The sequence below is a fragment of the Electrophorus electricus genome, chromosome 15 (assembly GCF_013358815.1).
Source record: "Electrophorus electricus isolate fEleEle1 chromosome 15, fEleEle1.pri, whole genome shotgun sequence".
In the NCBI taxonomy this organism is placed as follows: Eukaryota; Metazoa; Chordata; class Actinopteri; order Gymnotiformes; family Gymnotidae; genus Electrophorus; species Electrophorus electricus.
In genome coordinates this window covers 12,893,426-12,909,090 of record NC_049549.1, presented here as the reverse complement: position 1 = coordinate 12,909,090, position 15,665 = coordinate 12,893,426, and positions in this window count along the sequence as shown.

The window sequence follows — 15,665 nt, the reverse complement described above, 5'->3', positions numbered from 1 at the left end:
GCAGTGGCATTGCATGCGCACATCGATGCGTGCAAGCGTTCCCTCGCTCGTCGACAAAAGGGCCGCCTTGTTGTTTTTACACCAGACAAAAATATATATGCATATAGTTTCCATGTCAGCATTCTTCCTCTTTCCATTCTTTCAACTACAATTGCCAGCCCTTTGCCATGGCGCGCCGATCATACCCTTCTGCATGGTGGGACTGCGTGCTCGTGCTCAGCATTGTCTTTTTGATGCAAGTGGAGGGCTTGCGAGCTGGCCTATGCGGCATTTGGGTGTCAACGTAGCGCCTCCGCGCTCCGCACCAGCAACCTGCTGGCATACTAATGCCCTGGCTTGACGCGCCCGGCTTCGGCGCTCAGCAACGCTCTCCCCCTTGCCGCCACTGCTGGAACGCACGTGGAGCCGATGTATCTTGAACATCACGCCCATTCTCGATCAGTTCCGTTTTCCTTTCTCGGCCGATTTCGAATTTGGCAACGTTCGAGGTCTTGTAACAGAATTTTGGTTTTGTTCCAATTGAACTTGCACGTGTCCCTTTATGTGCGGTGGGGGTGGGTACTGATGCTACTGTTGCTATGCGCTTACAGACAAGTCAAGTCCAACATATGTTATGAAAGCGGCCCCGTTTCAGCTAGTCTCCATGACAACCACAATGCCATTTTTGCCCCATTGTTGCGTCGCTCACCTTCCTCAATGTGTTTAGAGGTTGAAGCTACACAAGGACGCTGCCTAAAATTCATCACCCTGCCGTCGCCTTCAGGCTTCTCCACCACTGTTTAATTTAACGACTACACAGGAGTGTAATAGTTCATTTGAACTGAACTTAATGTTTTTGTAAGCAAATACTAAGACAAAGCACCTCCAATTTTTTTTTTTTGTTTGTTTTGATAAAAAATGTCAGAAGACACTACCCATAATAGGGCTTGACATATACTATCCCCGTCCATCCTTCAGTACCGAAGCACTGCGGATTTTGGGGGAATTATTTTTTTAAATATCGTTTTTAATACACCTGTTTGTGAATGTGTTTTCAGAACAAAAAAAACCAAACAGGCTTGCTTAGTCTAATCTTTTGTTTCGAAAGTTCTGCCTACAAACATCAGAATGTATGGTTGCCATCTCATGTTTTTGCTACTTTAACATAGCTCAAATATTGAAATATTTGTGAGCATTTTCAAAGATGTTTTTCTGTACACTAATTTAGTTGCTGCCTTGGGTAAATCTATATGTCTTTCTGCTCCTGGCCCAGACATTGGTCCAACAGAATTCCTTCTAGTGGAGGCTCGTTTTGTTGAGGGCCAGGGTTCACCGCAGTAGAGATGGGCAGCGTGACCCATCGAGGTAGACCGACTTTGGCTCAGCCAGGCCTGCTGTGTGGCCATCTGTCAGAGGGTCACAGCTTGGCTGCTAACTCCACCCCCCCCCCCCCCCCCCTTCCCCCCATCGCTTTCTCTCTCTTTCTGCCTCTCTACCTGGTGCTTAGCGCTGATGTCTTCACCATGTCTTCTTCGTACCCCTGGCTGGACTAGATAATCGGGGAAGTGCTGGTGGAAAATGGGTCATAAGAGCTTTTTATATCTTCCCTCTAATGCTGTTGGAGTTAACCTTCAGGTGTTAGCCACAGGTGCTAAAATCATAGAGAAAGATGGAATTGTTGATAAAGTAGGGTAATTTTAAAAGCTGTGTTGATTCTTTGATTTAAATGAAATGAGTTGTGGGATATACATCAAAAGCTATAGGGAAGAATGATGAAGACAGATTTAGTCTGTCAAGTGCTTATAGCCTTTTTACTTTTGTAAGATTGCAAAAGCGCAACACATTGAGTGCAAAACTTTACTGCTCAATGAACTCAACATTGTTTTGAAGTGTTACATGATATTGGCATTTGCGTAAATGTGCTTTATAACACACGATAGGATTTTAAATAAGGTTATATTTATGCAGATTGTCATGCTTCCATAAGAGTTTATGTAAGAGTTTATTTAACTAACTAGAACTGTTTTGGATTTGTGTGTGTGTGTGTGTGTGTGTGTGTGTGTGTGTGTGTGTGTGTGTGTGTGTAAAGCTAATACACACACATGCACTTTCAAATATTTCAGCAGCTTTTGTACGCAAGAGCAGGACCTAGTCAGTATTTTCTGTCCCCTCATGATGTAAGTACCTTGCAAACTCTTCCTTCTACGCTGCTTCTGGCCTGAGTGGCATTCCTCAGAAAGGTCACAAGAAGTTGGCTTTTCTCATATGGCCCTGTAATATGATGCATGTCTCTCTGCAGCATTAAAGTAGTCCTCACTGATGCTGCCCTCAGCAGCTGGGCAGCCACTGGACGGTGAGAGGCCTGGAGTCAGTAGGAGAGCACGGTTCAACCTCCTGGGGTCTGAATGGCCCCCTTCATAGAATATAATCCTTGCTGAGTGCTTAGACTCTACATTGTTAGGAAATCATGGGTGTGTTGTTGAAGTTGCCTCTTAAATATAGAACTATTTATGAGCTGAGTGCAGTTCATAAGTTGTCTATGCTTGTCTTATGCCCAGTCCTGAAATATCTACTAGATTATTAACATGCTTTGGCTGAGATCAGTCCTGTGTGGAGTCTCAGATTTGACTAATATTCATGCCTTTTATTGCAGAATAAGTGGATTTTGAAGACGTTTTAATAAAAATATCAGTGACTTTTATCTGTGTATTGTGTATGTATATATGTACAATAAAGGTTTGTGCATTTACAGTGCTTTACCAATGTATATATCTAAGTGTACATCTGTAACTACAATGCAGGCATGACAGCCTACATGTTACACTAAAAATACTTTTTAAATGAATCTTGAGTAGCACAAATTGTTAATTTTGAGAGGGTAGAGGATCCCCTAGCAACCAGTGACCCAGTTGACTGTTTCAAGGTGTAGTCACAGTTCCGAATAGCACAAATAGTCACAGCCCCTTTTCATTTATATCACTGATCGCTAGACGGCATGTTAACAAGGTCACACATATCACTGGTGTAGAAGTGAAAAAACGATGAGAAATTACAGATGGTCAAGCCTCTTTGTCACTGTGATCTTGATTACAGCTACACATAAGCCTAATAACAAATCATTAAAGTAATGTGGAAATGGCATGGCATAATGATTTTCCAAGAAGTGCTTGGTTTCTGCCAGTATGCTGTAGAAAAACGTATTTATTAAAGCATATGCTCAAGAACAGAAGAAACAACTGCAGAAATGCAGAACACATCAGATGTACCATAAAATTGATAAAACAAAATCACTGTATGCGCTACAGTGCTTTAAAATCACAGCTTTGCATTGCAATTTCAGATGTTCTTAATTTATTTCTTTCTTATGTACATACCATAAAACATTCTTCAATTTTTAAAAGTTGAATTTATATTATGAATAAACACTTGTTTATATTTTGTCAGCTTCATTTGTTAGAAATATTACAACAGCAAGAAACAAAAAACATATAAAACTATTACAATCATTTTCAGTATTTGCTTGCGTCACTGATAAAACTAGAGTATGGTTTTAGATAAAGTTAATGGGAATGAATAAATAGGTGTTTTGGTCAGTCAGATACATATGGAGATATTTCTCAGCCTCATGTTAAATGCCAGTAAAAGTATGGAGCACAGACTAATTGTTCACCAAATGCATGTGAAACAGCTGCATGGGTTAACATTGCAGAATAGGAGTGGAAACTGGGCCATTCATGATCTTACTTGCATGCTCTGATTTGCACACAGGTCGTCAGTAGCACACACTTTTCTTGGGCTCTGTAAGTTGTAGGAGGTTGAGAAATGGCTTAGGCCTTGTACCAGCAATTACTGATCGTCATCTCTTGGTAAAAATATGCAATGATGCTCAAAATGTGAGCATATCGTGGAAGCCTGGTGCCTTATATTTTCACAGTTTATCATTTGGAACAGTTTTTTGCTACTTTATAGTATGTTTTATAGTTTTAATTGCATGTTTTAAAAATATTTAATAATCATGTATAGGGACAGCATTTAAATGAAAAGGTTGTGTACATACACTTTGTACATACTGCTCTGTTTGGTCAATATTTTACATTAGCTGTCTGGTTTGATCACAGTTTTATTTATAAGTACACACTGAGTAACTAATATCCCTTAATAGTAGCTTTGTTGTATTTTCCCCCAATGATTAGAAGTGTAGCTAATACAATCTTGAGTCTAACTGCTAGTCTAGGGATCAAGTTTGTTTTGACATTTATAGACATGGTCAGTATTGCCTGATTTGCTCACATTATATATTAATATTAAAAATAAAACACTCACTAACAACAGTGTACTGCCAGTGTATTTACTGATCTTCAACAAGTAAAGCTATGAAAAATTAAAAATTCCAATTTCTGTTGTATATAAAATGCTTAGAAAGAAAAGCAATCTTTGCACCTTTTAGGTGCCTACAATTGTTGGTCATTTGGGCCAAAGTTTGGGCACTGATAGTTTCCACTTTTGTGTCTGCACAGCACTTCATAAATTTGGACAAGAAATACAGCTTTTGTAATCCAGGCAGATTAATGTCTTCAGTGTTTTTTAAAATTTTTTATTTTTTTAAATTTTTTTTATTAGAATTAAGTGCTTGTGTATATTAGAATTAACTGCTTAGTCTTCTAAAGAATGCTTTGCATTGCACATGCTTGTAAGAAATAATGCTGAGGCTTAAACTTGAGGTGGATCCAGTACTTTTTTTTAAACATATCCTAAAAATCATTAGGTATTCATTATGTAACAATAAAGTTAATTAGAATCATTTTCAATATTATGTTCCAAATATGTCATAAAGTTGAGACATTATATATAAGCACATTAAATTATCTGCGTAAGGCGCCAGTTTAGCCACTTTTCAACTAACATCAGTAACTTACGTAAGTAACTAATTACTTTTATTAAGTAACTAATGACTTAACTAATGAGTGCACTATGGTTTCATGGACTTAATCTCTTGACAACTGCAAAAGATCAGAGCAAAAAGCAATGACAGACACTTAACATAGAGGAGTCCAGTTAAAGCACTGGACAAGCAAGCTGGAGACCTCTGCACATGTTCCAAAGGCCTGCTTCCCAGCTTGGGAAGCCCACCCATGAGGGCTGAGAGTGTATTTGTGTCTGCTGCTGCTCTCTCTCGCTCACGCCGCCTCTGACAGGGGGCGGCACAGCAAGAACCAGACTGCAACATCTGGGCTTAGAGGAAGCAAGGACTTCTGGGTCTTTAGATAGGGTGGCAGGGTAAGGGGGATGGGGTGACAAGTAGGAGCAGGAAAATCAATGCGGCCTCCAGCTGGAAAAGGTGCACAATTAGTAAGATTGGCTACACAGAAACCGCGGAGCTCTGTCTTCCCCCTGATCAGTGCTCCAGTCCCAGTGGAGAGAGTTAGATGGTGGGTCTATTGAAAGACCCAATTATTCTGCATCATGATAAGGGAGCCAGGAGCATGGGCTTCATTAATGGACACTGCTATAGAGTCACATGATATCTGATTAAAAAAACACAACCCCCTCCCCCAACTCATGCTATTGTACTGTTAAATTTAGGCCTGGTAAATTTAGCTTTCACTGGGCCATGATTTTTAGTTCCTGTTATAACCCAGTCCTAAAACATCTTAAAGTGCCTGGAAACATGGCATTCCGGGAGTGAATACTAACTCCCCCGGAATGTTATTAGCTCATGCTACTCCTTCCCCTTAGCATGTTGTGCATTCAATAGGCGTTGTTCGCTAAACAAACCCTTCTCTGAACTCTTGGAGGTACTTCTTTACTTTATGAGCTGGTTTCATGAGACAGGATTTTAAGTCATGCTGTGATTGCTGCATTCCCTGGAGTCTCCACTGCAGCTAACAACATACCAGTAGCCAACAAGAAAGGACTAATTTACGCTTGACCAATGGCAATCAGAGAGACCCTCAAAGGAGCTTGGACTGCATGTTGGCCTGGGAAACATGTTGGGAAGGTGATGGTGGCTTTTGCTGGTTGGATGATCTGGTTTACAACAACAGTGGGTGGATGGAGAATGACCAAGAGAACCACATAGATGTTTTTGCAGGCATAATGTTTCCCGTTAACATTCAGGTACTGTGCTCCAGGCATTGGGTGCATCGGAATACCAAACAGTTAATGGTCTTGAACGCACTGTAGAGGCTTTAGTAGGCAAACTGTGTTATAGTCAGTTTCTCCCTAAACCCTTCTCACATCAAGTTCTCTTTCATTAAAACCTAGTCTTTAGCTTAGCTTCCCCAATTGCAATTGTATTTCTAAAGACTATCAACGTATTTTCTTCACCCTTCTTTGTCCTGCATAAATTGTTGTTTGTCCCCATGTATTCCCACACTTTCAGTTTTTATGTCAAGTATACTTTTTTCATCAGTTGACTTACCTCTATTACGGATTAATCACGCATGAAACTGACAGTCCCTTATGCACCCCTTATGATAACTAGATGCACCCTAGCATAAGACTCTAATAATTTCTCCCTGATAGTTATTACGTTGTTTATTTTCACCTTCACCATATACAAATACCGTGTGAACAAAATCTGTACAGTAGCAATCACATTTTTTGGACGGTTCTCCAGTACCTTTCTTCAAGATAGGTGACAAACACTGACACCACTGTATTTTATTATTAGCAACTAAATGTAGCTCTAACTATACACTGTACCATCCATTTAAAAAAATGTGTCATTGCAAAAAATAGTAACATGCGATGTTTCCAAATGTGCCATTATCACATTACTCCATGTCACATAGAAATAATCATTTAAAACCAAGTCATTTTGGAATTTCTCATTATTAAAGAACTTTTTTTTTTTTTAACTCCTGCACATTCTTTCAACAGCGTTGGTCTCGTTAAGGTTGTAAACATTACAGCATTTTGCGTTGCTTCTTTAAGTGGGTGCATATCATTCTTTTCGAAGACTTGATAAGCATACATTGTAATGTCTTTGGGCTCCTTAGAAAGCATGAGGGAGAGCTGGATTGTGATTCAGCAAAATCACAAAGTAAGGTAGATCAAGTAGACACCCTGAGAATCACTGGTCTGGTTTTATGTTACTTTCCTTTTTTACATTACTTTTCTTTTTTAATCTTTTTTTCCTTTTTTAAAATTTAGAAGTGTCGGGTTGGGCCTGGCCCTGGCAGCCAATAAAGGATGGTGGCGAATCATGAGCGGAGGAAGGTTGACTGGCAACCGCCTCCTCGGGAGGCATGGAGACAGAGTTAAGGTGGATCTGGTTGGGTAGTATGTTATCAATGAGAACATCACATGGTGTGGAGTGTGTGGCAGGGAATGACTTGGAGGGGGAGAGGGAGTGGTGGAGAGAGTGGCTGGGAGAGGGGAGGTTATGGACAACCAAAAATCAACTAGGCTCACATGATGGGTATCAGCTATAACATCAGCAGGTTCCATTGGTAAATGGAAACCCAACAGATTTTAGCTTTTGTGGACAGAGGACAGAACAACCACCCACCCAAGTATGTCACAGCAGCTGCATTCATTCTCTCTCTCTCTTTCTCTCCCTACCTCCCTCTCTCTCATTCTCTCTCTCACACACACACACTCACACACTCACGCTCATGCAGCATGGTCCCTCCAGAACCGAGCACATGGTTTCAGGCACAAACTTGCAATGTGTTACTTGATGAGATTGAGTGTAGTGGGAGGTGAAGAATAAGACAACAGAAGACAGGTGATGCTAAAATGAACATTTATAATGACTGTTGTTGCTGTCGGAAAAAAAATCTTAAAAACGACTTAATATATATTAGCACTAAATTGCTGACTTCACTGGTAATCCACAAGTCAAGAAACACAACTCACTATTTTTTTACAAACACAATGCTACAATTACATTAAATATTCAATACTTTTTTTAAGTCAGTTAATGAATGGTGTTAAAAGAAACCACTAAAGTACTAAAACAAAACAGTAATTCATCTTTCCAGTCATTTCCCTTTTCTAGTTGTTGTCATTTATTAATAATGTATAGTAGTTTGAAAATAAATAAGCTCATGAAGGGTTATCAGAAAGTAAAGCTGGCAGCATAGAAACATTAGATGTGGAGCACAAAGCGTTGTCATGACTCATGGGTATGGCCAATCTTTCTTCATTACAGAGAAACAGGACTGATGTTCCTATGGTCAAAGACATCTAATGGACACAGTTTACACACAACACATCTGATATGTACAGTGAATTCAATAGCTATCATAAATTCAAGTATGAAACCCAGTCTGTCTGTCTACCTCTATTGTTAGTTGCACAAAAACGCGATGAGCATGAGTTTCGAGGAAGAGAAATGTTTCGGATATGGACTGATGTGAGCTGTATTTGTTATGAGACAGACACAGCGCTTGATCTAGCAATCTGACAAAGCACCTGTGATAGAGAGATGGTAACCCACAGCTAAGCTAAATGTCACAAATATGAAGTTGTCTCAACAAGTGAAGCTCTAATCTTAGCAAGCGCTTGATACAGCAAAAGGAGCATGGCACTCAAGGCAAAATGAACTGTCCAATAGCAATAACTAGGAATAAGGTTAAGTTCACAGGGCTAAGTTTAATATTGTTGCATACGACTCTCTCTCTCTCTCTCTCTCTCTCTCTCTCTCTCTCTCTCTCTCTCTCTCTCTCTCTATATATATATATATATATATATATATAGACACACACACACACACACACACACTTTAAATTAATGATTTGGTGCAAAGTGACCCTTTCAAAATGAGTTTTATAAATGCTCTTTTTGAAAAATAGATTCTATAGTCTGTTTTCGTAACATCAGACTTTGGATGCCATACTGTTAGTAATTGTCTGTTCTAACACTGTCACTTGGAGCACTCCACAATACTGATTTTATGCTGCCAGCCCCATTCTGTTGAACACGCTTCTGGTTACAGTTCAACAAAATCTGACAAAAATATTTACAATGAGAGGAAAAAATGAAGTTGTGGAGAAGCAGTTTGGATCTTGTTTATATTTTTTTGTTTCTGTTTTGTTTTTATTCTTTATCTCTGAGAATTGTCCCCAATGATGATTTTAACACAAAAAAGAAATCCAATGATATCAACTATAATTGCACAGTCTCAAAAAGGTTTGGAGATGGAATGGAGATTTTAAGTCCAAACAGTTGATGAACACAGAAGGGGAGGAAGAAGGTCAATAAAGTTCATGAGGGGTGAAAAGTTCAAAGTTCAGAAGACAGAAGATGGCTGCGCAGCTGACGTTTATACTCCTCAGCTTTTTTTTTTTGAGCATGTTTCTATGGTAAAGAAAAAAAAACAAACTGTCACTGAAATGAATTTTTTTTTGTTGCTGTTGTTTTAATGTTTCCCATCGAAAATCAAATGGAGAGACTTGGGGTGAGGAGAGTGACAAGTGCGCCCAACATTACGGCGCACGATCAGTGATGTCCTGGAGGTTGAAGAGATGACAGAGGATTAGGAAAAGCAGTTTATGAGAGGTAGCCAGCCTTTTACCGGGTTATTCCAGGTTTCGCTTTTTTTTTTTTTTTTTTTTAACTGGTTGCTTTTTGGGTAAATGCTGAGGCGTCATGACTGACATCATGTTATGGAGGAACATGTTGGCTTCATGGGTGCGTCCGGATGGATGTCCAACATACAAGAGAACTCAAAAACGTTTGGAATGGTACTGTTGCTGTTTGGCACTCAGGAGAAGGCCTGGGAGGGTGTGGGGGAAAGGTCAGGAAAGGTCAGCAGAAGTGGGGGTAGTGGTTGGAAAAACAGAGGGCAGTGAGAAGTGCAAAAGGGGGAAAGGGGAAGTAAACAGGATATTTATGAATGACATTTTTGTTATAATTGGTCTAGGTTAGAGAGTGTCATACAAATAAAAAACAGGTAAATAAAAAAGAGAAAAGAACAGTGATATGACAAATGTGTTCTAACATTGCTGGTGCTTTGATGGGTACAAGCTTAAGAGTGATCCCAGGGGTCTGCCCTGGGAGGTAGGGTCGTCAGGGCGGGTTTGGGCTGGGGGCATGCGGGCCAGCAGGAGAGCGGACTGCTCTCGCCATGTGCCCACCTAAAAGCAACAACCTTTTTGAACCAGACAAGCCATAAGTTTGCAATCGTCTTCACTCAACTGCATGAGACAAAGCTGCCAGACTGGGAGAAAAAACATGTTGCATGTACACTGGCAAAGAAAGGCCACAACATGTCCACTCAGAAAAGATGCTACAAGCTGGTATGCACAAAACACAGGACACCCTCAATAAAACGCAGCGCAAAAACAAAGACACAAACAAAAACTTGTTCACAAAATACCTGACACTAAGCATGGCTGTGGGCAGTGCGATGTTTGGATCATATGCATCAACATGGACCTAAAAGAAAAGTGTCATGGGCTTGTATTTGCCCCCTTTTTGGCACATATTTCTCTTCCAAATATTATTTTAAAAAATTAACAAGGTGCATTTCCAAATGCTGTAGATTGTATATACTATCCTGCTCTTGCTGGCCTGTTTGGATAAGTGGGACAAAATTTTGTACATGCTGTTCATGCGTCTAACAATACTAACTCAAGGACGACACTGCCTTTGTGGCCTCACTACGAAGAATGCAAAACAAGAGCATTCGTATATTCTCCATATACTGGAGATTACAGGTGATGGGTAGAGATTAGCATTTGCTGACCTGTCATATAAAGTATTTACATGTCAGCGTAGGGTTGGGCAGACATAACAGAATGCAAGTCACCAAAGCTGTTTGGCAGAGACAGTGGGAGCAAGTGATAAACTTGGCAACTCATTCACCATTAGAGAATTTGGGCTGCCTTAGTAGGTGCACCGAGGTGTACAATATAAAGTGCGTATCATCGTAAGAATGAGATAGAGGTCAATGTGAGTTATGATGCTGTGACAAGATAAAGAAAGTACAGGGCACTAGGTTGCCGAAATGATGTTAGTATTGGCACGGGATATACAAAAACACATACTCCAAAAATCACGATCAAAAGAGTTATATGCATACTTATGTCGGGGTGGGTACATTCAAGGACAGGGCCTTGTTTTCAGCGAGAAAAGAACTATAGTTTTTAACCCAATTTTTATTAGGTTGCTTATGTTATTAACTCATTAATCTTAAATATCTTAATCACAAAATGGACAATTTTCTTTCAAAATGTTTTGCCTCTCAGGCAAATTATTTCAAAATTTTAAAGTAAAAAGAAAGACTGATTTGGTTGATGTATGAATGATTCTGGTTCCTTCAAATGGGCTAAAAAACGTATCAGCTTGGTCTTAGCAGAACTAAAAGACAGGTTAGAATGGGTAAATGAAGTCCAGTGCTCTAAATGTTGGCATGCAAAGATTTGTCCTCAAAATTAATGCACATTGCCTAATTTTTTTGTATTGTTTTTGTTTCTTGAAGTTTTTTTTTAAATCCACGCTTCACTTTGATATCATGCAATATAGACGTGCAAAAAAAGATAACATCTATCTTCACAAAATACATTTTCAGAACTAGAAAAGGCTGTATTAAGAATGCTGATAACTTATTAAACTCTAACCATGCTAGCCTAAGTCTATGGCAGTCTTCTAGCCCCAGTAACGTAGCAGTAATGGCCACATGGCACTATATGCCTTTGTTTAGTGAGCAAGATGATTCCCTCATTAGACCTTTCTCATATTGGTTCTTGAAGGGGTAGAAAACTTTCAACTTAACAGCACTAACATCTATTTTGCTCCTACTAGTTTTAAAAACTCACTGTCACCCCTGCTATTTATATCTTAAATGTGTTTTGGCACTTTTCACATTTTTTTAAATTTATAAAATTATGTCTGCTTGTAACTAATGGTGTTTAAATCACACATTTACAGTTGCTGAATCTGTAAAGATCTATTTTGGCACAGGATTATTTAATCTGTTTAATATAGCAGTTATCTTATCATGTAGCATTTATTACACCTCTTAGAACTAGCACATCTTGCTAAACAACTGACCAGATATGTTTATCTTAAATTTTAGTACGTCACTTATTCAATAGCAGCATCTTCACAACTTAAAAATATTAAATATGCAAACCTACTCAACACCTAGGTAAATTGAAAGCTCCTACACAGACAGAATAAAAGACAAGACAGGACAACATGCTACTACGTATATTGCTTCCAGTACTCATCACATTTTATCTATTTCCCCGGTTACTAACAAAAGAAAGAAAATGCAGATGCCCCTCATAATATGCGCTCTAAGTACTGAAAAAAAAGAAGAAAAAATGAAAAAAATTAAACAAAACAGGAAGCTGCTCCTAGGCACACTATGTTGGCACCTTTTCTTAGTTTTCACATTGAAATTTCACAGTAATATCTTGCTTTTCTTGTTCTTATTAATCAAATTCTCTGTAATTATTGAGGCCTCCTCCATCTTTTTTCCCCTTAAATAAAACGTCAGTGAGTGTGTGTGCGTGTGCGTATGCGTGTGCGCGCGCGCACAGTGGGACATTTATGATGAGGGACATAATTGATTTTGATTCTGACATTTCTGCACCCAAGTGTCTGATTACGTGCTGCACCGAGGTTAAAGAGTGAGACATGGGTGCACTCTAAAATGCGGAGACCCTTCCTTTCCATTGCTTCCTTGACATTATCTTCACAGCTTTTTGTACTGAAAACATGGCAGCCCCTAATAGCCACTCTCCTCAGTTGTTTGGAAAAATCATCTACACTGCAGTTTACTGCAGTAGCTAGTGTAATTAGCAATGAGCGTCATTAGTGCATTCAGCGAGACGCGAAACCAACATTTTCTAATCAGCCGGGTGATAATCTGTGCTCTAAAACAGCTAGAGGTACTCTGGCTTTGAGGTCCTGTACAACGGTGCTGTGCTTTACGCTAAATCGGTAGGCCTGCTTGGCATCTATGCACAGGTCCCTTACTGGAGCCGCACCGGAGCCTATTGCAAACATTTCCTCTCCACATGGTAATGTCTTAGGACACATCTGCCTGTTTCTGCCTGTAGAGTCATTGTTTTGTGAAAGGGCAAGCAAGCATGCACTGCAGCACCAGACACCGCCACCCATGGAGAGATGGGAGAGGAAGGTTCTCTGGGTTGATGTGTCAAAATGGGGGTGCACGGATAAAGGCAAAGTGGGAGGGCAGGGTTGAGAAGAGGTGAGGGAAGTGGATGGCATTAGATGGGAATAAAGAAGCCTCCTTACCAATTGGTTCAGATATACCCTCCCTGGTACTCCATTAGCAACTGAGAGGAAGACAGTCCTAGGTTTTGTCGGTGGGGAGAGAGAGACCACACTGCTGCCTACGTTCTGCTTCGGTTCTGTTGGCATTTTAGTGTTGCTTCTGGGGTGGCTCCAGCCTATTTGCAGGTGCGCTCTAGCCTTTAGAGCCGAAGCATGGATGTTTTGAAATGCTGGGAGCTGTCCTGATATGTAATCTGCTTTTCACTACTAAGGTAAACGGAGTTTGATTTGTAGGATTCATATGCTGCTTTTCTCTGCTGTCCTTGTCGTTCCGGACGAAGCCGGTTAAGGCATAACCATGCCACGATTGTGGGCCATTTAAGCTATATATAAGGGAAATGGGACCAATCTTTAGCTTTAAATCTGCTACTTCAAAACTGGGGGAAGGCCTTTGATGGCAAGAATTAATAGTGAAGCTGACAAATGAAATTCTGATATAGCAATATCATGCCCAAAGCAGCTTGATATTCATTAAACTACCTATGTCTTCCTTTCTATGTGTAGTGTAGTAAACTAGTCTGTCCTAAGCTCCTGTCTCCTAATATCCTACAGCACTGGGACTGTAGAGGTTGGTATCTATTTTGAAATTTGTAAAATTTGTCCATTTGTACATTCTTCTGACAAGTTTTTTTTTCTTTCTCTTTTTGTTTTGTTTTGTCTTTAGACTGCTTGTTTTATGATGTGAAACCCTGACTTCTGGCCTTCAAACATGGCCTCCACACTTCACAGTGCATTAAGACAAAATTCAGTGTATTCTAACAACAAAAGAAATGCAGTATTACAGGATACTTTTCTCTCCCTTTTAGCAGCATGTATGTTGCACACAGGCAGTTCTGATGAGTACAAGGAGTTCTTTCACACAGACACCAAAAACAGTTTGCCAAACCAGGGTTAATTGACTCATAGGCAATGAATAGTTAATTGACTCAACCCATGATGAACCAGTTATTAGACTGCAAGCATCGGTTTGTTTCTTCTCTTTGCCACCATGATTTTGTATTCATTGCTAAGATGGCAGCTGGATAAGTTGTCTGCCCAGTCTACAGGCCTCCCTGTGCTCATTAGAACTGAAATTTTGTTCTCGTTTATTGTTGTTCAGTAGTATATGTCTTCAAAGAGAGGCAAGGGTCCCTAAGGGACATATTTCTATTTGATATGAAACATCTACTCAAACCTTCTGTATGCATTGATAGGGGATTTGAGCAGATGATTGAAACTTTAGCTCACTGAAAGTAAATATAAAAGTGCAACACACTTTCTAATACAGAAAAAGAGGACATTTTTGAATGTTATATGGGATTCAAGACAGAACCAGTCCAAAAAGGGCCTTGATCACATGAAAGAGACTGAAAACTTTACAATTTGTTCTCATTATGGGTTTACTCCCTTTAGACTTGTGCAAAAACCTACATTCTCTTTCTATAATTAGATATGTCCGTAAATTGTCTAGTCCCACTGATGTCACGTCTACCTTTAACTCAAATACGTGCAGTTCCCTTTTTGTGTGTGTGTATGTGCAGGTGTGTGTGTATGTGTGTGTGTGTGTATGTGTGTGTGTGTGTGTTTTTCATGTAATAATATCACTGTACAGTACACCATATCTAACCTCTGCTCCTATTCTCTCCGATGGTGCCGACGGTACGGTTGTCACTGAACGTTAAATAAGACATATATTACACTGTGACACACTATTCAATCCACTTAAATAAAAAACTAAATCCAAAATATTGTCTTTACATTCATGTCAACCTGAATTCACAGATTAAGAAAAAAATGAAATACCTCAGTCCTTATGGGTGAAATTATATTAATAAATAATGTTGATGGAGATGGTATTTTTGTAATAAGAGTAGTACTACTAATAATAATAGCATTTAGAATAATACCAGACTGCACACCACATAGAGAATCGCCACAATCTCTAGGTGCTCTGGTAGTAAATTGAGATTCTGACCCAGGTAGGTGCTTTAGGCCTATATCCCCAACAAGATCCGCAAACTTCCCTTAAGCTAGCAACATTTGTATTAGCATCGCAAGCCATGCACCTGGTTAGTGGGAACCCCAGGTTTTTAGGCTAGTGGTGCAGCAAAAGACCCTCCTGTGGTCTTTCATCTCCCTCCCCAGGCTGCATTGTGTGCAGCTGGGTCGGACCGGCTGGGAGTTAGGGGTTTGGGGCAGCTAGTAGTGTGGTACGGGGTTCCACTGACGGGGGGATGGAGGGGATCTACCCTAGGTCTTAAAACCAAGCATTTGTTCGCAGTCTCATCAGACTCACATAAAGGGAAAGAAGGAACGTGGCGAGGGGGTGGGTACTGTGGAGTCAAAAAGTAACTAAAAAGATTTTCTTGTTGGCTAGGAAGGGATGACGATGGGCAAAGGGTTGATTCCAGGGAGGCTGAAGTCCAACTGCACAACCCTGGTCTCCCCCA